Source organism: Schistocerca nitens, chromosome 10, assembly GCF_023898315.1.
Source record: "Schistocerca nitens isolate TAMUIC-IGC-003100 chromosome 10, iqSchNite1.1, whole genome shotgun sequence".
In the NCBI taxonomy this organism is placed as follows: Eukaryota; Metazoa; Arthropoda; class Insecta; order Orthoptera; family Acrididae; genus Schistocerca; species Schistocerca nitens.
In genome coordinates, this window is record NC_064623.1 from 33,706,606 (window position 1) to 33,733,650 (window position 27,045).

A 27,045-nucleotide genomic window follows, 5' to 3' on the forward strand; every position below is an offset into this window, starting at 1 on the left:
CAGAGGGGGTGGGGGCCGCGGGGGAGGAGGATTTGGAAGGGAGGGATTTGGGAGGCGGAGGGATAGACCCCGGATGGGGGGAGGAGGTGGAGGGGGGACAGGATAGGGGGTGAGGATACTGTGGAAGGAGTGGACACGACTGAGGCAAACGAAGTGGTCAACGTCACGGGATGGAGGCGGTCATACTTCTTCCTGGCCTCAGAATAAGAGAGACGATCCAAAGTTTTGAGTTCTTCAATCTTCTTCTCCTTCTGATACGCGGGGCAGTCTAAGGATCTAGGCGAGTGGATGCCAGGACAATTAACGCACCGAGGTGGTGGGGTGCATGTATGTTCCCCACGAAGAGGACATCCACAATCGCCACAAAGGGGCTCAGCCTCACACCGTGACGACATGTGCCCAAAGCGCAAACACCGAAAACAGCGCATAGGAGGCGGGACGTAAGGTCGCATGTCGCACCGGTAGCACATCACCTTTACCTTCTCCGGGAGAACGCCCCCCTCGAAGGCGAGGATAAAGGCCCCGGTGTCGATGCGACGGTCTTTGGGGCCGCGCTGGACTCGCCGGACGAAATGCACGCCCCGGCGCTCCAGGTTGGCCCTGAGCTCATCAGATTGCAGCAGGAGGTCCCGATGAAAAATAACCCCATGCGTCCTATTCAGTGCCAGATGCGGGACAATGGACACTGGGATGCCCCTAGTCGGTCGCACGCCTGGAGCGCCGCCGACTGTGTGGCGGAGCTGGTCTTTATAAGAACTGACCCCGAACGCATCTTACTGAGAGCCTCGATTTCCCCGAAGATGTCCTCGATATGCTGAACAAAGAACATGGGCTTGGAGGTGGCGAACTTCCCCCCATCGGTTCGGGAACAGACCAAATAGCGGGGGAAGTACTTCGCCCCAAGCCGGCGGGCCTGTCCTTCCTCCCAGGGAGTGGCCAAGGGGGAAAGGGCAGGAGAACCAGAACCAGAGACAGTACCTTTCCTTTTAAAAGACTCGGCCGCAGAGCGATCTGATACATGTTGACGTTTCATCTGCGAAACGTCCGCCCCGATACCACCCACTCCGACCAGGGGCTCTCCCCACGGGCGCCACCCAGCCTCAGCAAGGGCCACCTGGCAGGATGACCGTTGCCGGGAGTCCTGATGCCCCAAGGAGACGGGCATCTACTCCTTTCCAACGTGGGGAGGGTGCAGCTCAGGTATCGGCAGTACGATCCCTGTGTTGTCAGGGGGCTACAACCTAGAGGGTACATGACGACCCCACCACAACGGGCTGGCTGCCGTGCTGGATTTCAGGTGCCATGGAAAGTCCATCATGATCGTAGGTGCAGATGGGGACGCACTATGGGCGTAACTTGTACAACCCATCAGGCGTTTAGGTCCAATTTGAGGAATAGTGGGTATGGTTACAACGCTGTTACAATGCTGTGTGCCAAGGTCTTAGTGCACTGAGGACCAGTGGTACACCACGAAAGGCGTCCTTCCCCAAAAGGCTCGTACTTCTGTAGAATTTTGAAAAATGGAAGTCAAACCCCAAGGGGGACCATCACATGGAAGGCCGAAATGGTTGAAACTCCTTTTAGTCGCCTCTTACGACAGGCAGGAATACCTCGGGCCTATTCTTACCCCGGACCCGCAGGGGGGGCATGGGAGGTTTGATTAGGGGCAATTAGTTGGAGGTGTTTGCCAGTAAGAGCCAAAATTCTTTCAGTGGCGGCACAATAACTAGCCACAATGAAATGGGACATCCAGAATTGTTGAGTTTGTGGATTTTGGGAAGCGTGTAGAAGGTGGGTGTGTGGACTGTCATAGGGATGAGGATAGAAATGGATTCGCAGGAGAGGTTCTGGGAAGGGCCTAAGCCTTGAAGCAGGGACTGGAGTTTAATGTAAACTTCTGGGATAGGATCAGCATGGCAGGGTTTGTAGGTGGAGGAGTCAGATAAATGGCAGAGGCCTTCTGCCAGGTAGTCACTGCAGTTCATAACAAGTAGGATGATTAAGTCAGGACTTGAGGTTATGTATGGCTGTTCCTTCTTCTACAGAAAGGTTGGTGTTCTGAGGAAGGGACCTGGGGAAGGATGGTGAGGCTAAGCTGGAGGTAAGGAATTCCTGGAAGATGACCAGTGTGTGGTTATGGGGGAAGTGGGGGGAGGGGGGGGGGGGGGGGGAAGGATCATGGTTGGATAGTGATACAAACTGGAAGATAGGGTTCAGTCTTGAAATTAGTCTGGTTTTGGTTGGAGGGATTGGCAGCAAATAAGTGCTTCCATTGCAGGGATCGGGAGAAGGAGAGTAGGGCTTTGACAAGTCCAGTGAGGTTAAATTTGGGTGCAGAACTAAAGGGTGAGGCCTTTGGATAGGAGCCTCTGTGGAGCTGAGGGTTTTGGTGAAGAGGTTAACAACACTGTTTCAGGAATGTTTTGGCTATGGATTTGGTGGAGAGTTGGTAGAGAGTTTTGGAGGATTTGGCAACCTGAAAAGGTCAGGTAGGGTTTTGCTGCCATGAGGGGTGGACAAAGAGGAACAGTGTGGGTACGATAGGTGATGGACATAGATGCTCTGAGGTGGCAGTAGGATGTCAGCAGGTTGGATAACTTATGGAGTTGGTGTATAGAATGCTCCTCCAAGTGCTGGAGAGCAAGGGATTCAGAGATGTGATGTATGGAATACACATTGCAGAGTAGTAGTATCTTGGGGAGGGAGCAGAGATGGTTCTGGTATGCCTGTGCCATGGAGATGTGTTTTTGCAGTACCAGGTTTCTGAGGACCAGCCAACCTCCACTACATCCTAATCCATCCTTATGCCACTTCCAACTCCTTGCCACAAGAATCAAACTCTGTGGAAGTCTAAGGTGCAAGACCTGCCCAGTCCAACCACCCAGCACTTCTGTTCCCATCCTCTCACAGGTTTATCCTACCCCATCATGGGCTATGCCACCTGTGAAAGCAGCCATGTCCTTTATCATCTCTGCTGCAATCATTGCACATTTTTTTATACTGGTACGACGACCTAACAGCTGTCCACCCGGATGAACAGCCACTGCCAAACTGTAGCCAAGAGCAAAGTAGACCACCCTGTGGCACAACAGGCAGCTGAACATAACATTTTTTATTTCAAAGGGTGCGTCACTATGCAAGCCATCTGAATCCTCTGCCCCAACCACCAGATTTTCTGAATTGCATAGATGGGAGTTTTCCTTACAACACATTCTCCACTCCTCTAATTATCCCAGCCCCAACCTATGGTAACATACTGTCCCCACACCCTCCACCCAACAGTTTCCATCCACTCGATCCTATCATCTCCTTCCCATTCTCACCTCCCATGCTCTGTTTGCAACCCTCTCCAATGGAACTGCCCATCTTTCCTGCTCCTCTCCCTTTTCGCTCCCTCCTCCACCCACCCCAACTCCCGGCCCACAACTAGCCTAATGCTGCACCTGCGTGCATTCCAGTCTCTGCACATTCTGCAACACAGAGTTCACCTCGTCCCCCACCCATATACTACTATCCTTTCCACTTCCTCTTCCCCGCTATCTCCTGATTGCTGCCTGCTTCCCACATGATAGTTGCATTCCGGCTCGAGCTGCTGGAGTTGGCAGTCATATGTGCTCAAGATGTGCTTGCCTGTGTGTGTGAAAAGTGTGTTTTCACTTTTACTGACTAAGGCTGTGGCCGAAAGCTTTATGCAAGTGTCCTAATTGTGCCTGTCTGCTGCTTGACACATCTTTACGGTAAGTAACAATCTCTGTTTTTCTACATTGTTGATCATACACTAAATTCAGTTCATCACAGTCCTCCGGAATTCTGAGCCTCCATAAACACAAATTGACATTTTTCGACTAAGATTTCTGCCATGAGATAAAACATGGACCAACACACAAGTTCAGTATATTCTCCAATCAACAATCCCACTTTATAGCACCATAATGGAGAAAGGATGTCACTTATCTCTGCAGTGATAGACAAAAAAATCTAGAAATGGACATATCAAGATCACCTGTTCCTTCCGCAAGGACATTCAAATCTAAACTCATTTCTTAAAAAATTGCACTGGTCCATAAAAAGATTTGAAAAGTTTAACAGTGGAACTTCCTGAGTGATTAAAAATATGGACTGGACCATAAGTCAAAACCAGGACCTTTGCCTTTCACGGGCAAGTGCTCTACCGACTGAGCAACCCAAGCACAACTCTTCACAGACCCTAGAGCTCGGGTTGGTCGAGTGTCAAGCTTGGATATATCAGTCGTTGGAACATTTTCCCGTGAAAGGCGAAGGACCCAGGTTCTACTCCCATTCCGGCACACAGTTTCAGTTTGCCAGGAAGATTCAAATCAGTGAACACTCCACTGCAGAGTGAAAATTTGTTCAGGGAGTTTAATACTCTCTCACAACATAAATAAAAACAGTCACAAAATTGCGATAATCCTGTAATCATTAATAGACAAATCTTGTGTGTTGCTTCGAAGCCATAAGTTTCTCAGGTCAATTACATTCCATTTTAGGATTTATTATCTAGTCTCCACAGCACCTCAATTTGAACTGGAAGTAATGAAACCAGTATTCAAAACAATCCACCAATGGAGAAAGTGCTGAAAGCAACAATGATTTGTCAGTACAAGCACTCTTACTTTTCTCACTGGTATGATAAGTTAACCCTTCTGGAGATTGGAGGTCCATAAACCGTATTCACAAACCACTGCACCTGTCAGCAGAATGCTGCTGAGCTATCTGAACATGCAATCAGTCTTATGTACAGGATGTATAGAAATGTAAAATAGTTTGGATTCAGACAAATTCCTAGTTATACATGGGTTTAGCAGCAGTGTCACTGAAGGCCATTTTTCTGCTAAGCAACCTTTTACGTACATGAAGTTTCTCTGCATTCAGTATCACACAGGTTACAGCACACTGTGTCAAACATTTGAGCAGGTTATCCAAGATATGACAGGTTCATGATAGCACCAAGCTGTCACACAAATGGCCTCTTACCACCTAACCTGCCTCCAATTATTTCAAGGGAAATGCTGGGTTGGTACTGATCAATATCTCTTGAGAACCCATTTCTAGTTTGTTGCAACACAACTTACCTGGGCACTTTAGTTTAGTTAACCCCTCAACACTTCATACTAGGTACATCATTAATAACTTAACTAACCACTCTCAATAATAATCTACATCACATACACACTCTGCAACACAGAATAAATCTCTGCTTAAGCAGCACACTTGTTAGGTATTTTAATTCCTTACATAGTAGCAGATGTGCACAGTTCTAAGCACATTAGTTTCATTGATAATAGAGATGTTTAATTAAATAAGGTGTCCTACCAGATGAGGATTCACGCAGGCAGCTTGCGATGTTACATTGTTGTGGACAGCTTACAGTCAAATATCATATCTCTCTCTCTCTCTCTCTCTCTCTCTCTCTCTCTCTCTCTCTCTCTCTGTCTGTCTGTCTGTCTGTCTGTCTGTCTGTCTGTCTGTCTGTCTGTCTGTCTGTCTGTCTGTCTGTCTGTCTGTGTGTGTGTGTGTGTGTAATATAAAGACAGGAAGGGAAAAAGGACTTCAAGTGATGTGGGCGAAAATTAATTGCTGAAGAAAACCGCATAACCTAGTGTATTCTCATGTACGTTACTTTGGAACATGATGCAGTTTGTGACATGGTAAGTGGTATTTTAAGCCAACCAGAAGCAAATGTTGAAAATCACATTGCAAAATTAGCTACATGAATGCAAGCAAATGCCGAAGTGAAAAACTGTCTCTTTTGCCATTAGATACAAAACCATCACTTCGATTTGCCACACACGAAACTGTGAAATATGTATAGGATGATTTGCACCAGATCAATGATAGTCAATCTGTGTTTTCCATAATACTGAATGGTGTGCAAAGTGATTCAGCAAAATTTGATAAAAGTCTAAACAAAGATGTCTATGCTAAATAAACCAACAGATGAAGCTGATTTGTGTACACATTTACTTCAGACATTGTCAAAAGGATTTGATCACATTTACGTGATTTAGCTTTGTCTTTCACTAGATCTGCTAAATACATAAGCTTTTGACCAAAAGCCCTTCTGAACTAGAAAACATACATACAACGTTTACACAACTGCAACTCTAACAGGCAATGTGTGTGTGAGTTGTGTTTGCATGAATGACTGTATATGTATGTTAGCTGATTCAGAAGAAGGCCTTTTGGCAGAAAGCTTACTTGTTGACTGGTCTTTTTGTTGGGCCTATGCCTGCGACTCAACATCTCCACTACACGGTGATTAGCACACTATCCTTTATGAATGTTGTCATTATTCCATCAAAAATATGTCTGAATTACAAGTTGCGAATACAAGGGAGAGAATTAAACAAATGTAGCATCTGCAGTGATTCTAAAATCCAAGGGAAGTATACCATCAAAGCATCGGGGCAAAAATAAAATAGTGTTTAGTGTCTTAAACACAAAGGTAATGGTCGATTTATCCACAAACAGTCCTAGTCATGATGGTTCTGCAATGTTATTGAGGATGAAAATATTAGAATTCAGTCCAAGAAAGATGTTGTCCATAATGTCTGATTTACTTACAAGTGTAGGTATATCAGTGTATGACGAACAGTCTATTAACAGACATGCTACACATCATGCAACTAACTGTTGCAATTGGTATGTTTTGTAGAATCCGTTTGATGCACTAAATAAAATGGTCAGCACTAAGAATAATGTGCACATCAAAGAATTTGGAAGTGGTCATATTGATATTGAAACTTTTGTTGGGGAAAGTGGACTAGGCAATATTTCAAAGATCTGTGTGGTGCTGTCCAGATGATGCTTGTAATTTACTCTCTGTTAGAAAGGCTGCAAAAAAAAAGTATTGATGAAAGTATCAAAACAATAGTAAGATATGTGGTTATACAGGGTCAACATACCAATTGCTGTAGCTCTATCTGAAAGCAAGAATGAACTTTAATGTTTAGCGGTGACAGTTATTTGGTCAAAATGCACATTGGCAGTTTTTGCACAATGTGTAGATGAATCCCGAGAAATAAAGATGGCCAATCATGAGTGAACTGTTGACACCCAATGAGAATGTCTATTAATGCATAGCTTGTGGGGCATCCTTCAATGATTTTTTTTCAAGGATAAGGTCTTTCAGGAACATAATAGCACAGCTTCAATCATATTTATGTTGAAGTGCACTTACAGTGTCTGGTATTACAATCTTGCTGAAAGAATAGCTGGAATGTGCATTTATTTACACAGCAAAACAGATGAAGCAGAATCTTATTTGGCTATCTGCATCTGACTCCTGATTGGCTGTCTTCACTTCCTGATTAATTATCACACCATTAATGTGTACATGTTATGCAAAAACAAACCACCAACAACGTAAAAACATTTACCAGCGATTCAGCAAGAAAAGTCTTGTTGTAAAAGGAGCTACTGATATTCTTCAAATGTAGCATGAGAGATTTGGGCATCAGAATAAATGTCATGTACAATCACTAGTGTCAGCATATAGTAGTTATGAAAAAGTGAATGGTGAATTTTGTGAGGATTGTGTGCTACGTAAACAATGTCTCCTAGTTTTCAGTAACAGACCATAAATCAACTAGCCCAGGAGATTTAGTCTTTGCTGAAGTCTGTGGTCCAATGGAAGAAAAGGATTTCACTAGCTATGATATTTTCTTGTTTTTACGGATGAAGTTGGCAAAAAGATGACATTAGACATAAGTTACCAATATTCATTCAGACAATAAAAACAGATGCTCGAGTGAATACTAAAGAACTGCAAACTGATGGTGGCAATGAGGCTGATAACTATGATGTAAAAAGATGTACCGAGTCAATCAAGTTGAAACATTCTCTGCCTGTGCTGTATACACCACAGCAAAATTTAGTAGCTGAAAACAAGAACAGGATTCTGTGTGAGATGGTACATTCCTGACTTCAGTTAGAAAGGTAAACTCCAAAAGCCTTGTGGGGTGAAGCTGTACTTGTTGCATCTCACACTCTTAACCTAACGGGTCATCGAGTGTTTAAGGAAAAAGTTTAGTTTTGAGAAAGAAGAGAGAGCCTGATCATCTGAAAGTATTTGGGACAGAATGTTTTGTCTGGATTGCAGCACAGGATTGGAAGAAATTAGATGCCAAATCTTTGGCTATAACGACTGTGGCTGTCTTATATACCTTCCTGACAGACATTCAGACATTGTCAGTCAAGACGTAAGATTTACAACCACCACTGAAGAATGATATTGCTAAGTTAATTGACATCTCAACTGTGGATGATTTTACAAGTGTGACACCATCTTATATCATCATGATCATAATGAAATGACTGAAGATGTAAATGACCAAGTGGAGCTGAAAATACAGATGGATGTCAAGTTTTGCAAAACAGTCACATGATTAGAAGGCCAATACATTACCAAGATGAATCTGAGCAACCAAAGGTGCTGATATTGAGGAAAGATACAAATGATTATGACAAAGTAGTGAACCCTTCAGATGCAGAAAATACGAAAGCTGCAATGGATGAAGAAATGCACTCACGTTAAAAGTTTTGCATCTGGAAACTAGTCAGCTGGGTTGATGAGTGTTTGCAACAAAATTGGATAACAACAATAGCTTCATCTGCCACAAGGCAAGATCAGTTGCAAAAGGGTTTAGTCAGGAGTCTATTTTTTTCTGAAACATTTTGCCTTGAGGTTAGGTATGAAACAATGACAGCCCTTTGATGTGTTGCTGTTCACTGTGTCAAAATGGCATTCCAGAATAGTTCTTTGGAGAAAGAAATTTACATGTAACAGATACAGGGTTATGATGATGGTACAGGTCATCTGTCAAGATTGCTTTAACACTTGTACAGATTGAAAATCAGTAAAATATTGGTATAAGTGTGTGATAGAATATCTTATGAAATCAAGTTTACAGGACAGCAGTGCTGATCCATGTATGTGTTTCAATAAAAATCTTATCTTTTTATTTCATGTGGATGATGGAATCTGACGAAATGATTCATAATTGCACCAAACAATTACAAGAGTAGTTTGATAATGTGGTAAACAAAATGGACTGCTATCTAGTTTTTCAAAGCCAAAGATTTGGAAATTGTGCAGCGATTAATCAAACTGCATATCCAAAAGACAATGATGCAGGGATTATTGGTAGTCTTGTATTTTACACTGGAAACATTCAGATCTAACTTACGCTATCAATGTTGCTTAACAAGCACAAGATTCACATACTGAACACCACTCTTTTTTCCCCTTTCTTCTTTTTTTCTTTCGAGCCAATAGTCTTCCAACTGGTTTGATGTGGCCTGCCACAAATTCCTCTCCTGTACCAACCTCTTCATCTCAGAGTAGGACTTGCAAACTGTGACCTCAATTATTTACTGGATGTATTCCAGTCTCTGTCTTTCTCTACAGTTTTTACCCTCTACAGCTCCCTGTAGTACTACAGAAGTTGTTCCCTGATGTCTTAACAAATGGTCTACTATCCTGTTCCTTGATATTTTCAGTGTTTTCCATATACTCTTTCTCGTAAATTCCTCCTCACCCCTTATTGGTCCACATAATTTTCAACATTCTCCTGTGGCACCACATCTCAAATGATTTGATTCTCTTCTTTTCCAGTTTTCCCACAGGCAATGTTTCACTATCATGCAATGCTGTGCTCCAAAAGTACATTCTCAGAAATTTCTTCCTCAAATTAAGGCCTATGTTTAAACTAGTAGACTTCTCTTGGCCAGGGATGCCCTATTTGGGAGTGTTAGTCTGCTTTTGACATCTTCATCTTCATTGCTCCGTCCATCATTGGTTTTTTTGCTGCCTAGGTAGCAGAATTCCTTAACTACTTCTACTTCATGACCATCAGTCCTGATGTTAAGACCCTCTCCGTTTCATTTTTGCTGCTTGTCATTACTTTTGTCTTTCTTTGACTTACTCTCAATCTGTATTCTGTACTCATTAGACTCTTCATTCAATTCAGAAAATCCTGTAATTCTTCTCCACTTTCACTGAGGATAGCAATGTCATCACCGAATCTTATCATTGATATCCTCTCATCTTTTATTTCTGTTGCTGCTTCTTCAGTGTATAGATCACACAGTACAGGTTAAAGACTACATCCTTGTCTTGTACCCATTTTAATCCAAATAGTTCATTTCTGGTCTTGTGCTCTTTTTCTTCCCTCTTAGCTCTTGTACATATTGTAGAATTTTGGAACACGTATTATGTTCGAGTATAATGACTTTTCTGGAGACTAGAAATCTACTCTGTAGGAATGAGCATGGGTTTCGAAAAAGACAATCGTGTGAAACCCAGCTTGCGCTCTGCGTCCACGAGACTCAGAGGACCAAAGACACGGGTTCCCAGGTACATGCTGTGTTTCTTGACTTCCATAAGGCGTTCGATACTGTTCCCCCACAGTCATTTAATGAACAAAGTAAGAGCATATGGACTATCAGACCAATTGTGTGATTGGATTAAAGAGTTCCAAGATAACAGAATGCAGTATGTCATTTTCAATGGAGAGAAGTCTTCTGAAGCAAGAGTGATTTCAGGTGTGCCGTAGGGGAGTGTTGTAGGACTGATGCTATTCACAATATACATAAACATACTTGTGGATAACATAGGGAGTTCACTGAAGCTTTTTGCGGATGATGCTGCGGTATATCAAGAGGTTGTAACAATGGAAAATTGTATTGAAATGCAGCAGGATCTGCAACGAATTGACACATGGTGCAGCGAATGGCAACTGAATCTCAATGTAGACAAGTGTAATGTGCTGTGAATACATAGAAAGAAAGATCCTTTATCATTTGGCTACAATATAGCAACTGAAAACAGTTAATTCCATAAATTATCTGGGAGTAGGCATTAAGAGTAATTTAAAATGGAATGATCATATAAAGTTGATCGTCGGTAAAGCAGATGCCAGAGTGAGATTCATTGGAAGAATCCTAAGGAAATGCAATCTGAAAACAAAGGAAGTAGGTTACAGTACACTTGTTCGCCCACTGCTTGAATATTGCAACCAGTGTGGGATCCGTACCAGAGAGGGTCGATAGAAGAGATAGAGAAGATCCAACGGAGAGCAGCGCGCTTCGTTACCGGATCATTTAGTAATCGCGAAAGCGTTACGGAGATGATAGATAAACTCCAGTGGAAGATTCTGCAGGAGAGACGCTCAGTAGCTCAGTACAGGCTTTTGTTGAAGTTTCAAGAACATACTTTCACCGAGGAGTCAAGCAGTATATTGCGCCCTCCTACATATATCCCGTGATGAGACCGTGAGGATAAAATCAGAGAGATTAGAGCCCACACAGAGGCATACCGACAATCTTTCTCTCCACGAACAATACGAGACTGGAATAGAAGGGAGAACCGCTAGAGGTACTCAAAGTACCCTCCGCGGAGTATGGATGTAGATCACCCGTCTTTCCTTACAGCTTATCCCTATTTTTCTCAGAATTTCAACCATCTTGTACCATCCAGCACTGCTAAATGCTTTTCTGGTTACTTGTGTGTGTGCGCGAGTATGTTGTGAAGAACAACACATTGTTGATTTTTATAACACCCAACAAATCTTTGCTCAAGTAATATGTGTTTGGTGTTTTAAATCCTGATGGTTTTATTACACAGAAGTTGCATAATATTAGAATTTACGTTCCAAGGTTCTGCAGGACATCTCTGGAATCTACTGTAGGTTCATGAGACACTTAAGATAAGTCACAAGTGATCACCTGGAATGATTTACTTCAGTAGCTAAGAATACCAGTAGCTACTTCTAGTAATAATTCTAGAATGAGATGACATTAAATTACTAGTCCTTAAAGCATTTAAGTATTATCTTATGTGCACACTGACAAAAAATATGGTCAGCCTCAAAGTCAGGCTACATGTCAGGGAGGTGAGAAGTTCTTTTACAGTCATTATCCATCATTTGCTGAGCAGCGAAGACCAATTTACTCTGCACAGTGTGTCTACTACTAAGTACCAGTATTCTAGAACAAGTAAATCACAGTTCAGATCTTCCCTCTTAACTGTATCTTAGTAGTTTTTCATGATGAGTGGGTGAAGTGCAACAAACGACAGTTAATCGCTATGCACTTGGGAGGTGTCAGAAGTAAATGAAAGTTTGCCCATTATTCAAGTTGTAGCTCTTAAGAAAACCATTCCTGAGTGCACAAGAATAATATTTCATTTTGTTTGCCTGTTCACCACATGTTCAAAATAGGCGATTCTTTATTTTTTAATATGTCTCTCCTAAACGTTTTAGGTAGGACTACAGAAGTAAGTGGACTTCCTGAAAACCAAATGTGACGCTTCAGTCATCTGGTCACAACCAAGTCCCCAGTCTTATTTCTTTGTGAAGTGTTTTAAGTAGACATTTTTCCAAGTCGTGCATATTTAGCAAATAAAACCTATTCGACTTGCAAAGAGTTGTACTAGTGGTTAATATAAAATTCTGGTAACAGTTTCGATCAAGAGTTCCTTAGGTGCGTGTAATATGTTCTACTAATATGATTCATTTAAACAAATCATCATCTGTACAATCATTTGTATACCCAATTTTCTGTGGATAAATACTACTAGGTTACCCTACTCTATTTTCGTTCGGTATCCGTAGGTCTGTCAACTTATGAGTATCACAAGTTGTTTATTTCTTGCGCTTATTCATATGTCAGGCGAAAATCCATACGTTGAAATAGGTTTTCATAATACAAGCATTCATTTGGGACAAGAAACGCGGTTGCGATGTACCGCAGTACAGTAACATGAATTGTAAATAACACGCTGTGGAGTGATAAACACATACGTAGCAAACATAGAAATAGGCAATTCACAACATATTATTTGTCTGGGGAAATAACCGCGGCTGATACTCAAAAAATAAAAATGGATGGCTTAGTAGACGACTGAGAAGGTGAATACCGAGTGCCTCGTCAAAGTGTCCTTTAAAGAAATCGACAACATTGCTGACAGCTGTCAAGAACAGGCTTTTCCAATAAAACACACTTTGAACTGTCTTACAAAAAACAATTTGTCTGATACACACTTTCGGTAAAGTTCATGAGATGTAATAAAACAGACGATATATTATTATTTGTGAATTCAATTGCTACATGTTTTGAGACAGGTGGCAATACACAATTGAATTAAAAACTTACTTGGTTTTTCCGTAAATCGTTTCGCTCTCAACTCACTCACTAGCTCACTCTCTGTCTTCGGGTCTAGTGACAGCCTGACAGGCGTCTAAAGCTAGCGAACCCGTCGGCTTTGAACAAAGACGTCATTCCTTAGCCATAGATCTTAATGTCTTCACTTCGAGGCATAGATAATAAAGCAGTTCTGTGTTCTAATAAGCACTATCATTAAAATAATTGAATGTTAATCTAAAAGCGATATCTTGATATTCGGTACATCATTAAACGTGTGATTTAATTAACTTAATTGTTTGTTTTTTATTCGGCCGGTACTTAATATTTTTCGTAATGATATTGAGGTAATGTGGATTGTGTTTTTTGGCTTTTTAAAAAAAAATCTCACGAGATAGAATAAACTGATCCTACTTTATTAAGCAATCAATAAAAAAACTAAACTAAAACATAGCAGCTTTTGCTGTTATGTTTCAATTTCGTTTTTTACTGATTGCTTAATAAAGTAGGATCACTTTATTCTATCTCGTGAGATTTTTTTTTTAAGCCAAAAAACACTTATCAGCTACTGAAGGCAGCTACAACACTACGAAGAATCGCTTCTCGGCTTTTGACAAGATATAAGCGAAACCAGCAAAATGAACTGCTTTTCAGGTTTTTACTACGAGTTGTTTAAAAACGTACAGCCCGGAGCGCTGGCAGTCACGCCCCGCCTCCTGTCCGTGTGGAGGTGGAATCACGTGACCAGCCTGTGGCCGTTGTGGAGGGGAGACTGCAAATTCCGTGTGAAACTTGAGTCTTGCCGCTGGGGCAACTGCTCATACGAACCTTTTCACTTAGTTCGAAGTTGTCTAGGTCGTTATGATCGTTATGTTAGTTTGGGGATAAGGAGATGTGAGTTCCATAATTACCACGTTGTGCGATTGTCAAGTAAGTATAATTTGTAACTGTTTCTTTTGACGTGTGTGAAAATGATCTGTATATTTAAATATATACATTGCGGAGGTCTGTGGGACTCTAATGATAATATGCGCGACGCACAGTTTAATACAGAAGTATCTGCAGTGGCTTACAGTATATCTGAAAATAAATACTCATATTCAGCTAGGTTAGATTTAGTTCATAACGATTATTTTCGTAATACAGTCGACTTTTTTGTGAAGAGATTCGGAATTTGTGATGTGCTGGAGTTAAGGCACTGAATTTTGAAGTAACAAACATGAACTTAAAAGTTGAAGTTAAAACTAGAGTTCGAATGCAAAACTCCAGCTTAAAAGTTGGAGTAAAGATGTTATTTATTGTCCACTGCTAATTTATAAATAAAGGGAAGGAGAGAAAGTACTTCATTTGCCTGTTTAAGCTACATTGACTTATTTCATTAAAAGGAAAACAGTATTATGCACCAGAAACTTTTGTGTAAGAAATCCGTATTCGTTGTTCACCCAGTAACACATAATCCAGCACGTTAGAAGATTAATATCGATTTTAGCCCTCACCAACTTCCACTTTTGTTATACAGTGATTAATAAATATTGTATCCTATTTCCGTGTGCAGCTTTCTCAATAATGCGCATTAAATGTTGGGTCAGTTCTTTGTTTTATTTGAAGTTTGCAGCAGATATTGATATCTAACAAAAGTTTTTGACATGGAGCTTCAGTCAAATAAGGAAAATGATGACCGCATAATTATTTGATGGAAAATTTGTGGTATAAGAAGTAATATACTGAAATGAAATTAGGCCTGCATGGAAAAGTTTGAGTTATTGGTGATGAAAAATATTATTTAAAGGCAAGAAAACATTTTATTAGCTTTGTAATTACACCCTGGATACGAAAAACACATTTTACTGTAAGAAAAACAAAGAAGTTACACAAAAGCCAAGAATAAAGATATTGACAGCAGAGTCATGGAGCAGCACATAAATATAGACGTCAAGGAATTTTTTCTTTTCTTTTAACACTTCCTCCAAAAGAAAAAATCATGAAATTATTGCTTTGTCTCTTGCATGCCAATTTCTGAACATAGAAAATTAAATCGAACTCGTTCAAGAGGTTTCGTCAAAATATCTGCCAACTGGTTGTGTTCATCAATGTGTTCCAAGAAAATCTCACCGTTCAGATATCTTTCACGAACATAGAAATGTCGGACCTCTATATGTTTAGAACGTCGATGATATTCTGGATTTTTTGCCAACTTCAATGCACTAGCATTGTCAATGTAAAGAACTGGAGGCTGCCCCGACATTTCCACTAATTCTGATAGCAGACGACGTAACCAAACTAACTCTTTTGCTCCTTCACTAGCTGCAATTATTTCCGCCTCGGTTGTGGATGTGGCCACTACTTTCTGCAACTGACTTGTCCATGACACTGCACCACCTGAGTACTTTGCAAGAATTCCAGTTGTTGAGCGCCTTGTCCGGTTATCACCTGCGAAATCTGCATCAGCGTAAATCTTTAACTCTTCTTTTTTATTATATACAATTCCAAAATTTAAGGTCCCTTTCAAATACCGGAAAATGCGCTTTACTCTATTCCAGTCTTCAGTGGTTGGTTTCTCCATAGCTCGAGCAGCTTTATTGACTGCAAAAGTGATGTCTGGACGAGTTACTGTTGAAAGGTACACGAGACAACCAATTGCTTCACGGTAGGGTACAGATGACGAAACTTCTTCGTTTTGATTATTGTCCTCACGTCCAATAGGAGTTGAGATTGTATTGCATTCTGCCATTCGAAATCTTTGCAGAATTTCTTCTGTGTATTTCTCTTGACTTATCATTATTGCTCCATCTTCATATTGCTTTATTTTTATGCCAAGAAAATTGTCAAGACTGCCAGTTGTTATTTCGAATTCATGTTGTAAAACATCCATAAAAACAGCAATTTCTTTCTTGTTACTGCCGACAATCAGGCCATACAAAATTCACCACTTTCCATCCAGGTTGGTTTTCTTCGTTGTCTTTTATTCTTCTGTTTCTCTTCATTAGAAGATTCAGCAGCTTCTGCTTTTAGAAATTCTGTTAATTCTTTATTTTCTTCAGATTCACTCGACTCTTGACTTTCTCTAGAATCGAGAGTGTCAATTTTTTTCTTGAGTTTGGCTTCCTCCAGAAGTGTACAGCCTAGGAGATTTACATTGGTCATCTTTAGATGAATTCGGATCATTAAATTCTTCCCGAGGGACTTCAAATTCAACATAATCACTATGTAAATCACAAACAATTTCTGGCTTAAATTTTACATCGTGACTCAACACCACTTTTCTTTTAGATGGAATCCAAACTCTGAACCCATCTTTGTCATTAACATATCCAACAAGTCGTCCAAAAACTGCCTTATCATCAAACTTGGAACGGAATTGTTTGTTATGTGAACATAGCAGCCTGTGCCAAAAATTCTGAGATGATCAAGTCGTCCTACTGGTCGATTAAACCATAGTTCATAAGGGGTTTTATTTTCAACTGAAGATTTTCCAGTACGATTTATTAGGTAGACTGCTGTGTTACATGCCTCTGCCCACAACCCTTTAGGTAATTTACTCGGATTTAGCATTGACCGGGCAGCTTCAACAATGGTCCTATTTTCCCATTCAGCTACACCATTTTGTTCAGGAGTGTAAGGAGGAGGAATCAGTAGCTCTATTCCCCTGTCTGCAAGCAGTTCACTGACATTCTTATTGTTAAATTCTTTGCCACCATCGCATCTAAATTGTTTGACAACATGTCCATTAGTTCGTGCTTCATTTAAAAACTGCTTAAGCACAGTACACACTTCACTTTTGTGTCTTAAAAAGAAAATTCGACGAAATTTACTAAAATCGTCTTTGAAACATACATAATAATGCTTGCCTCCAAAAGATTTCGTGCTCATTGGTCCATTTACATCCGCGTGGATTAATTCACCAGTACTGGTAGCGCGTATTGTTCGTGTTTTGAATGGCAGCCTATGCATCTTTCCAACCGCACAGCCGTCACAAAATTCACTCTTGGCATCTTCCACATTAATGTTCATTCCTTTTAAAATATTCTTCACATGTTGTTTATTCTGATGACCAAACCTTTCATGGTACACTTGCAATGTTTCGGATGAAGTCATCAAGCTCATACGATTCATTTTTGCATTTCTAACAACACGCATGTTCAACACATAAAGTCCATTTTTCACATAACCTGTCATAACAGTATTGCCACTGACTTGTTTTCGAACACAGACATTATTATAACTAAAATTAGTACTGTAGCCTCTGCAGGCAATGGCTCTCACAGAGAACAGATTAGCACTTGCATCAGGGACGTACAAAACATTGTCCATTCTAGCATTGTACCATTTATTGTTTCGTCGGATTTGGATGTAAACTGTTCCTTGACCGTACGCACACATTTTGACATCTTGTTTTCCCAATGTAATTACTTGAGGAACATCAAATTCACTATATGAAACAAAATACTGTTTGTTGGGAGTGATATGATTTGTAGCGCCACTGTCGCAATACCATTTATTTGGGTCACTGTAATTACTGGTACACACACCCATAGCGTATGAAGTAAATGCAGCGTGTTCACTGTCTCGCTTCTTCTCTTTTCTTTTATTGCTGTCACGAGTGTTCTGTGGACACTCTGCTGCCCAGTGACCTAATTGTTTACATTTATTACACGGAAACTTCTGTTTTAATTGTGACTTCGTCATCTTTACTTGCTGATTACTTGTTTGCCGTTTTCTTGTTTTAGAAACGACAAAAGCTGCACTTCCATTAACGTCTTGTTCACGCAGTTCAATAGTACAGAGTTTTTCAATCAATAAATTCAAGCTTTGCTTTTCTGTCGGTATCGTATCCCAGAGATCCTTAAAATTATCGTAGTCTTTTCCCAGTGTAGACAAAATTCGACCATTTAAGATTCTTTCAGATAGCGTATTTTCTTCATGTTTTGCTAATTCATCGTTCAGGTCCACAAATAACTTTTGCAGTTTGGCCACATGTGCACTAATATCTTCAGATTCATCACGTTTAACACGGAAAAATGTTTCAATCAACATATTCAAACGCTGAGTACTGCTATGTTCAAATCGGACGCGTAATTTGTCCCAGATTTCTTTAGCATTCTTGCACGTTAAGACGAGTTCTGCAACAGTTTTACTTAGCGCACTTGCTATAAGACTTGCTGCCTTTGCGTCTTCCTTGAGCCATTCCACATACGCTTCTTTTTGTTCACTTGTCGCATCTTGGGGCAACTCTACACGTTCACGTGTACCGTTAATAATATCTTCTAGTCCATATGAACGTAGCACCATTGAAATATGCCATTTCCATTTGGCCCAGTCGTCAGGTCCTTCAAGCTTATCAATGCTGACCTTATAATCGCCGCTAGCAGTCATGTTTCTTTAGACATACGCTCATTTCAAATATTGTTTTAATTAAACTGTGTTGTTTGCCTTTACACGTGTACTGGGCCCATAACCTGATAAAAAATATTATTTAAAGGCAAGAAAACATTTTATTAGCTTTGTAATTACACCCTGGATACAAAAAACACATTTTACTGTAAGAAAAACACAGAAGTTACACAAAAGCCAAGAATAAAGATATTGACAGCAGAGTCATGGAGCAGCACATATAGACGTCAAGGAATTTTTTCTTTTCTTTTAACAATTGGGTTGTGTGATGTCATAGAGGCATCACATCTGCTGTTTACAACAGTGTGAAATTAATGAGGGGTAGTATCTGGGATAGTTGCTAAATGAAGGCCAGATTTGGACACACGTTCTATAGTCATAAGCATACATGCATTTTGAGCTATTGCTTTCTTTGTATTACAATTCCAATATCATTGTGTGATGAGCCTTGGATGAGTGAAAGTAGGTAAATAAATATTATGCCATGGAACTGTTTGGCCTGCTGATAAGTGGGTTCAGTGTGGTACTATATGACCTGTTGCTTACTCCAGTTTATCAAGAACTCAGCCAATTTTACTTTGTACTAATCTTGTTGATAAAGAAACCCAATTTCTGTTGGAAAATGTGGATTAAAGTGATGCAGCTTGGTTAGCACACAGGACCCTCATTTGGAAGGATGATAGTTCAAATCTGCATCCAGCCATCCAGATGTAGGTTTACTGTGTTTATCATAAGTCAGATCAGGCAAATGCTGGCAAGATTCCTTTGAAAGGGCACTGCGGAAAACATTCAGAGCTTGTGCTATGTCTCTAATGATCTCAATGCCGGTGGGATGTAAAACCCTGTAGTTGGGATGGCGTACGAAGATCTGACAGCTCACAGTGCTGTTGGCAGCTTTAATGTGTGAAGTGCTAACAGCTGTAGGCGAAAATGGTAGTTGTGTACAGAGCTGTGACAACACTGAGGTGTTGTCATCTAGAGGTGTTCACAAAACCGCGTTACGTTATTGGTCGGGGTAGAACTGTGAAGCTGCTGTGCCCAGCCCTTTGCAGCTGACAGGATCAACTTGTGCCGGTTCAACTATAGTTTCCTGTCCTTTCGGAAAAAAGTGATAAAACATGGTCACATGATGAAGATTTTCCATACTTATGGAGTGTCTACATGCCTTCCATGGCCCATGCGAATGTGGTTCCAGGTGATCTAGATTGCCCGATGCTGGTCAAATCCACAAGGTTTCTTCTGGATGCATGGCAGTTTCACATGGTGGATGACAGTAGTGTGAATTGAAATTTTTTTTTGTCTGAGTTGACATTATTTTCGTCCCTTATGTGGTATTATGTGACCTTAGAAATGCTTAACGAAGAGCAGAGGTGGGGGAAGAAGCCCTGCCTCTCACTTGCAGGACTGAAAGTGTACACCAGAGATCCGTGATTTTATGCAGGTCTGATACATGGTCATAGGGATCACCAATCTTCCTGCTGTCATGGTCCCTCACTCTGTAAACCCGGGTTACTCTCTTTACCCTTTTCAAAATGAGATAATGTGTAATGCAAAGCAGAGTATATGAAGCAGTAGGTAATGGCTGTTGTTCAATTACTTTTTGAGGCTGGCTGTGTTATATAAACACAATATATATAAATGACCTAGTAGATAGTGTCGGAAGTTCCATGCGGCTTTTCGCGGATGATGCTGTAGTATACAGAGAAGTTGCAGCATTAGAAAATTGTAGTGAAATGCAGGAAGATCTGCAGCGGATAGGCACTTGGTGCAGGGAGTGGCAACTGTCCCTTAACATAGACAAATGTAATGTATTGTGAATACATAGAAAGAAGGATCCTTTATTGTATGATTATATGATAGCGGAACAAAAACTGGTAGCAGTTACTTCTATAAAATATCTGGGAGTATGCGTGCGGAACGATTTGAAGTGGAATGATCATATAAAATTAATTGTTGGTAAGGCGGGTACCAAGTTGAGATTCATTGGGAGAGTGCTTAGAAAATGTAGTCCATCAACGAAGGTGGCGGCTTACAAAACACTTGTTCGACCTATACTTCAGTATTGCTCATCAGTGTGGGATCCGTACCAGATCGGGTTGACTGAGGATATAGTGAAGATCCAAAGAAGAGCGGCGCGTTTCGTCACAGGGTTATTTGGTAACCGTCATAGCGTTACGGAGATGTTTAATAAACTCAAGTGGCAGACTCTGCAAGAGAGGCGCTCTGCATCGCGGTGTAGCTTGCTCGCCAGGTTTCGAGAGGGTGGGTTTCTGGATGGGGTATCGAATATATTGCTTCCCCCTACTTATACCTCCCGAGGAGATCACGAATGTAAAATTAGAGAGATTAGAGCGCGCACGGAGGCTTTCAGACAGTCGTTCTTCCCGCGAACCATACGCGACTGGAACAGGAAAGGGAGGTAATGACAGTGGCACGTAAAGTGCCCTCCGCCACACACCGTTGGGTGGCTTGCGGAGTATAAATGTAGATGTAGATGTAATACAGGCCAAACTTGGCACAACCATGATTCAAACCACCAGTCACCTGAAACAGCCACGTGAAATTCTCTGCAGTGTGTGTGCTTCTTATAATGGGCAATTTATTGAATTATGTGCAAATTTCATGTTTGTTGTTTGTTGATTTTAATGCATTTCGTTTTGAAATGAAAAGAGTTACAAATTTGGAAATTGCTGTTAACAATAGGCTGGTGGACTGGTGGACAGAAGTGTCAGGTAGAGCTTTTACGTGTGCTTATTGGAACAATGACAGTGATTTTTGTTAAAACAGCTATATAATTGTGCCTTTTGAAGTTACAGCATTTTGACATTTTATAAATTTTGTGTCCTTCCACAAAATTTTCTTTGTGAATGTTTGCTTGTTGTTTGGCCACTTAATAAGAATCACATGAAAAACGTATGTGCAGAAGAAATAAGGCCCTGGTTTTCTGTAGATTCACAGTAATGAAGACATGAAATGTTTTTTTTTTTTTTAATTTTGGTCATTGTGTTTAGGTAATGGGCGTGTTTGTGTAAAATGTCTTCATAATGTGGTTGTACCACCACCTCCCTAGTCCTTAGTTGGAAGAGTTTGGGCCATTAAGTTATTGCTTCTTGTTTACATTCTTTTGATTACTTGAAATTAGTAAGAATTTGTCACCCTCCCTTCCTCACCGCCTCTGATGGAGAGCCTTCGCCGCCCCACCCCTTTATTTATTTATTTTTTTATTCCCCTGTCCCTGACTTAAGTGAAGTATGTAGGATGCTGCTCTAAGTTCAGTATATGGCTGTTAAGAATTACTTTCAGTTGTTCCAGTTTCTATTGTTAGATGTCATTTCTTTAACATACCACTTACACAATCCAAAAGAGTTTGTATTCTTTCATGTATTGTACAGCTTAAGCTGATTACCTTGTAAGGGAAGTGGTTATGATTTAATACTCTGTGAAGCTGTGTTTTGAAAGACAAAATTAAATATTAATTCCTATTATTTGTTATCTGTTTTGGAGCCATCATTGAAAAACAGTGAGGAGACAAGTCTTAAGATTTTTCATAAAACCAAATCTCTGTAGGGCTTTTCCCCATCCAACTTAATTTGAAGAGCTTAGCTATGAATCATGGAAATGGGTGACTGTAACAGGTCTCTCTCTCTCTCTCTCTCTCTCTCTCTCTCTCTCTCTCTCTCTCTCTCTCTTTTTTATGTAGCTCATAGCTCATTGGGGTGTGACGCAGCATCCCCTACAGAGCAATTTCGTGCAATTTTTGTATTTATACTTTAATACATTTTGCTGTGGTTTTCAGCAGTCTTCTGTTGTCTAGGCATGTAATGCTGTTTCATTAATTTTTCACACACAAATTCCTGCCATGTAGCAGTTATGTATATTGTGACACACACTGTGACTTTGCCTCAAAGTGGAAATAATTCTCCTGAAGGTTGGTGTTCCACAAAGGCTAACAGAAAAGACTGCAAACAACAAGTGGGGGCAGCAGGAATGATGTGTAAAGCAAATCTTCTTCCAAATAAAGAAAGACTGTGGGTGGTTCTGTGCCATGTAGTCTAGAGGCTCATGCATGACCTTGGATTCTGACCAAATTTTTTATGATAGTTAATTCATTACTTCCAGAGATATAGTAATTTGTTTGAGCCCATAGTACACCTGTCAACTTGTATCTGCGTTTTCAGAATCTTTCACAAAAAGTCTTCTGCAAACTTTATTAAACTGTTTTCATAAGAAAGATCATGTCCTAAACTACATAATACTAAGTTTGGTTTTGCAGTGTGAACATATAACGTTGTCAAAAAGAATGGGAAAATGGAGGTGCATTGAAAATCGGCACAAATTCTGCTGGTACTCAAATCTGACATCTTTTGTTATGTCTTGATGGCTAGCAAATGAAGACAGTCAGGATAACTAACAAATTCAAAAAAGATGTATTTTGTCACAACTAAATGTGATATTCCATTCTGTTTCTCTGCTATAACAGAATCAAACTGGTTGTAAACTTCACAGTTTAACTTTCATTACCAAAGCGGTGGAGATCATGGTAGTAAAACTGTTGCATATCAGCTGCAGCACACATCATATAAATAGCGTACAGGTTTTACAGCACTACCACATTGTTTAAATTTTGGAGAAGTTCACAGGAATCTTCCTGACATTATTTTTTAAATGGATTCATGTTATAGAAAGTTATTTATTTTTTATTTTACAATGCTAGTGTTATCTATATTGTTTAATTCTGCTTTAAGGTATATTGTACTTTATGCTGGCATAGTTTGCGGTTAATGTAGAACATTTTTGTACATATGAATAATTGTATAAATGTGTTGGTATGGTCTGTGGTGGTTTAACCACTGACAGGTCCTTTCAAAAATAAGAAACAGCATCCCCACGCCATAGGGGCCATGCCCAATAGCTTTGCAACAGTAGCATTGGTGAATTTCTTTACTACATGTTACCAACCATAATGGTTTCGTTAACCAGGATCGCAAGCTGATGACACATTTGTGTAAGTCATAGGTCAAAGTTAGAAGAGGTCTCTTTTAGGATCCTAAACTTAAGTGTGCATCAAACTACTTGGATTTTTTACATGTGTCTTTAATTTGCTGTAGAATGCTGAAATTTTGATAAGACAGAACCCAAGAAAATTACATTTTAAAATGTGATTACCTCAAATTATTAGAGCCAAAAAAGAGAAAACTATTCTTTTTATTTTATTCCGTGTCCCCTTTCATTAAAAGAAATTGTAAAGCTGGATATTGTAGAGAGTCTTGGCAGTTTTTATGACTATAGTTAATTTCCCTTGTCATTAGGACTTTTTATATTATCTTTCACAGTGTCTGCTAAACAGTTGTCAAACAGAATGAAAGGTGACAGATTTCAGTACTAGCAGTGTATGAGCCCATTTTCAATGCACCTCCATGTTATAGTTCTTTCTTTTTTTAAGGGCAATAAATGTTTGCATTGCAAAAAGGAAATACAATTTTTATAGGTGGTTTAGAACATTGTCTTTCTAATGAAAATGGTTTAGAGGAGCTAGCAGAAGACTGTAACTGGGCCGAAAATGGAAACACCCGGTTTGGGGGCAGTGGACCCCGACCAGCTGGGGACATCCATCCCCACCTCTCAGCCGGAGAGGCAACAGCCTCTTCCAGCTGCTCAGCCGGAGACGAAACAGCCTCCTCCGGCCTCACTTGTTCGGAAGGGATCCCTTGGGGGAGTCCCTACGAAGGACTTCCCCAGTGTCTCACAAAACACCAGCCAGTGGCTGAAGAAGCCACCAGCTGCTGGTCGAAGGGCTTCCCGCTCTTCCTCTGTAGCCCCCTGACAACACTAGTACTGCCGATGCCTGAGCTGACACCTCCCCACTTAAGCCAAGGAGTAGATGCTCGTCTCTCTGGGGCATCAGGACTCCCGGCAACGGCCATCCTGCCAGGTGGCCTTTGCTGTGGCTGGGTGGCGCCTGTGGGGAGAGCCCCTGGTCTGAGTGGGTGGCATCGGGGCGGATGCCCCACAATGAAGCGGGTGAAGTCTCAATCTGGTGGCCGCACGACCACCAACATCTCTAAGCGCGGTAAGACAGACTTTAATGCTGTGACATATAACCCCAAATCGTTCCCTTCCCTAGCCACACCATGGGAGGAACGTAGGGCTGCGGACAGACAGGAGCCGTATTCACCGCGATACCTTGTGTGCAGCAGAACCGATGGGAATTAGATTTTGGGGACTAAGCCTCTCTTCTTTGTTCACCATCTTGAAGATAGGTTTGGGAAAGTGGCATCTCTTTCCAAAATGAGGAGCTGGGCTATTTTGATACAAGCAGTTGCATCTGCACAGTCGCGGGCGTTACTCGCCTGTGAGAAGCTCGGTGACATCCCCGTTAACGTCACTCCCCATAAGTCCTTAAATTTGGTCCAGGGGATTATCTTTCATAAAGATCTTCTGCTACAGTCTGAAGACGAGCTATGGGAGAACCTGGCACGACGAGGTGTGCACTTTGTCCGTCGTGTCTTTAGGGGACCCAAGGATAATAGGGTCGCTACCGGTGCCTTCATCCTGGCCTTTGAGGGTGACTGCTTGCCTGAGAAGGTCAAGGTCATGATCTACCGGTGCGATGTCAAGCCCTATGTCCCGCCACCTATGCGATGCTTCCAATGCTGGAAGTTCGGACATATGTCCTCTAGATGCACTGCCAGCCCCACGTGTCGAGATTGTGGCCGACTTTCACATCCTAATGCTTCATGTGCTCCGCCTCCCACCTGCATTAACTGTGGGAGCATCATTCTCCCTGCTCGCCAGACTGTGCAGTCTACCAAAGAGAGCGGAAGAACTGATGGGGCTACAAATGTTCTTGTCGCAGTGGCATAAGAGGTCATAGCCACAGGATCTAAGCGCTCAAATTTCCTCTTGGCCTCAGTGTAGGTCAGTCGGTCCAGGGTCTTTTATTCCACGACTTTCCTTTCTTGCTATAAAATCCTACAGTCTGGTGAGCAAGGGGAATGATGCTTTCCACAGTTGACACAAATGGAAGGCAGGGCACATTGAGTATTGTGATGGGATCAACGTCCACAATCTCAATATGTGATGCTGAAAGTACAGTGGAAAGACATACTGGAACTTCCAGCACTTAAGGCAGAGGATGCTGTTTTTATCAAGACTGACCCTGATTGCATTTTGGACAAGGACCAAGAGGCAAGGAAGAATTTAGAACGGCTCCACCCCACATCTGTTGCAGAGTTATGCTGCTGCAACTCTGCCGCCACCAGTTCCTGCAAAGACTCTCTTCTCAGTTGGCCCACACAACGGTCCAGTTACGCCTGCCCCACTGCTGGTAGGGGCCACACTCTCTTCCACTGCTCCCAAAACACCCGGTTTGGGAGCAGTGGACCCCGACCAGCTGGGGACATCCATCCCCACCTCTCAGCCGGAGAGGCAACAGCCTCTTCCAGCTGCTCAGCCGGAGACGCAACAGCCTCCTCCGGCCTCACTTGTTCGGAAGGGATCCCTTCTTGGGGGAGTCCCTTCGAAGGACTTCCCCAGTGTCTCACAAGACACCAGCCAGTGGCTGAAGAAGCCACCAGCTGCTGGTCAAAGGGCTTCACGCTCTTCCTCTGTTCCTGATAATGTCAGGAAAGCCCTCCCAGCATGCAAACCCTCCTCCCAAAGACAAGAGAGAGAAGAGGAAGCTCTCCAAGAAGCATAAGGACCCAGTGGTTCCCGCGCCACCGCTTCCTGTCAGCTCAGCCTCTGAGGATGAGGTCGAGCTCTTTGCATCCCCTGATGACCTCGATCTCACCGTCTCGGAATCGATGGCAGTTGCGGCGTCAGTCACTGTCGGTGGCAGCATGTGATTCTGTGAAGTAATTCGCTTTTTCCGTGCCTTAATGCCCCTACAGGACACGCTTTGTACAATCTTCCAGTGGAATTGTGGCGGTTATTTTAGCCATCTCCCTGAGCTACGACAGCTTCTAAGTATGACACCTGCTTTCTGCATTGCCCTCCAGGAAACCTGGTTCCCGGCAATGCGGACCCCTGTCCTTCGTGGATACAGGGGTTATTACTGCAACCATAGCACTTACACTAGTGTGGAGCCTGCGTGTGTGTCCTTACCTCTGTATATAGTGCCCCTGTGCCCCTTTAAACATCATTGGAAGCTGTGGCTGTCCGCGTAGGGACTACCCAGGACATAATCGTCTGCAGTGTCTATCTCCCTCCAGGTGGTACAGTCTCCCTGACCGAACTGGCTGCACTTGTCGCCCAACTCCCCACGCCTTTTCTTCTCCTGGGGGATTTTAACTCCCACAATCCCCTGTGGGGTGGAACGAAGGTTACTGGCAGAGGTAGAGAGGTCGAGAATCTCATCTCCCAACTCGACCTCTGCCTCTTAAACAATGGCACCGCCAACCATTTCAGTGTGGCGCATGGCACATTCTCGGCCATAGATCTGTCGTTGTGCAGCCCAGGGCTTGTACCATCGGTCCACTGGAGAGTCCA

The 27,045-nt window shown here is 41.7% G+C and overlaps 2 protein-coding genes across 2 annotated transcripts in view; one reads left to right on the forward strand and one right to left on the reverse strand.

Moving 5' to 3' along the window:
- LOC126210503 (centrosomal protein of 128 kDa-like) overlaps positions 1-13,368 on the reverse strand; it is a 133,966-nt gene extending 120,598 nt beyond the window's left edge. The window contains exon 1 of the mRNA XM_049939748.1: positions 13,177-13,368. The gene's annotated coding sequence lies outside the window, so the exon portion shown is untranslated. The remainder of the gene's footprint in view (positions 1-13,176) is intronic.
- A 599-nt stretch (positions 13,369-13,967) lies between these two features.
- Positions 13,968-27,045, forward strand: part of LOC126209831 (uncharacterized) — a 66,120-nt gene continuing 53,042 nt past the window's right edge. Inside the window, exon 1 of the mRNA XM_049938962.1 lies at positions 13,968-14,094. The gene's annotated coding sequence lies outside the window, so the exon portion shown is untranslated. The remainder of the gene's footprint in view (positions 14,095-27,045) is intronic.